Here is a 1688-nt window from a genome sequence, read left to right as displayed (position 1 = left end):
GTCTTATCTTTATGACAATTCACGATCGAGTAAATAAAGCCATATATATATTAATTATTCCATTACGTGTCAAATATAATGACTCGAATTAATATTCAAACAATATGATTTGCAAGAAAATATTATTTTATATATTTATTTATTGCAATTTAATCGAATTGATTGTTTTTTAATTATTCGTTATAATTATTCGTTGTAATGGAGTTTTATTTATTTATTTATTATACAATGAGCGATGAATGAAATAACGATAAAATTTAACATAGAAAAAAAATATTCGGATAAATTTGTATTAATTTATTTAAATAACAATTTATTTATAAATAAAAATTATTATATATATTATTATATATATTATTATATATATTAAATATTATGTAAATACTTTTTTCTGTGACACGTTTAATGTTATTTTTTCTTATTAATAAAATTTCATATTTTATTTTTTTTTATTTTAAATCAATTTATCATATGATAAATATACAAAATATAAGACTCGTTAATTAGAATCCTATTTTTCTTCGATTTGTAATATTCGAACCACTATTAAATAAATTTCTTTTCTTTTAAACGCTCTTTATCTTTTCGATATAATTATATTATAATATAATTATTAATATATTATTATTATATATAATTATATTATAAATAATTATATTCTAATATTATACTTAGTTCGCGAACAAAATTTCACAACAATTGAAAACATTTTAAATAAGAATTAAGCGAAAAATTAAAATATATAAGTATGAAAAATAATATATATATTCTATTCTTGAGAATTTATCATGCACATTCTTTACAGAACTATCGACCAAAATCTTATAAATAAAAAAATATCATCTCTATGTATCTATTTAATCATTTCTCTTTATTCTCCCTTCAAAAAATCAAAAATATGTATATATATGAAATATTAAAATATTATTTTTTTTTATAATTAAGTTAGGTTAAGTTAGGATTGATTATATTTATTTGGCATAGAGATTATGAAGGCAGTTCCAGAATGAAGCTCTTTCATTACATTACAGTTGAGCTAACCTCTACGAATTCTCCTAATATGGGTATCTCGGACATATAATTTTTGTTAGTCGGGACTGCGTTTGTGCTCTACCAGTCAAACTGTTGATTGCAGTATGAGTTTAACGCATCCGAATTATCCGAGCTTTATCACACCATAAGCTTGTGATCATATTTCGGTTTTGCCTTAAGTAATTAAACCTCGAGAATTATAATATCTATAAAAAAATCTCCAATCCCAAGCTATAGCGCGCGATGAAGAGGGCATCCTCTAATTGAGAGCACAGAAGGTGGATCGATGCGTGCATCGGCAGCTAGCGAATAAATCTGGCACTCTTATTTAAGGCGAAAATAAAAATCTCAATTTTTTTAACTTTAAAATAGATCTAAATATCTTGAGTTTTACTATAGTTTTTGTTTTTGTTATTTTCCATTTTCATCTCCAATTTCCATTTTTATACTTATCCGTGTTTCTTATCATAATTGAAAATTTATTTGGTAATTAAATTATTCTTTTTTTTCTTTTTTCTATATTTTACTATTGTAGATTATAAATTATGATTAAAGATATTTCATATTTTAACTTTTTAAAATGAAATTTGTTGGTCATTATTTTATTTTAATATATTTAATTATATTTAGTTTAGTTTAGTTTATATATTATTTTC

At 21.7% G+C, this 1688-nt stretch overlaps 1 non-coding gene across 1 annotated transcript; it reads left to right on the top strand.

The window, feature by feature from the left end:
- Positions 1–967: 967 nt before the first annotated feature.
- Positions 968–1118, top strand: LOC122714176. Its single transcript, XR_006346593.1, has one exon. It is a non-coding gene; the product is annotated as a U1 spliceosomal RNA (small nuclear RNA).
- The last annotated feature ends 570 nt before the right edge of the window (positions 1119–1688 follow it).

This window comes from Apis laboriosa, unplaced genomic scaffold (genome assembly GCF_014066325.1).
Source record: "Apis laboriosa isolate Shangri-la unplaced genomic scaffold, ASM1406632v1 scaffold289_cov146, whole genome shotgun sequence".
In the NCBI taxonomy this organism is placed as follows: Eukaryota; Metazoa; Arthropoda; class Insecta; order Hymenoptera; family Apidae; genus Apis; species Apis laboriosa.
The sequence above is the reverse complement of the archived record's forward strand: the minus strand, read 5'-3'. Positions and strand labels throughout refer to the sequence as shown.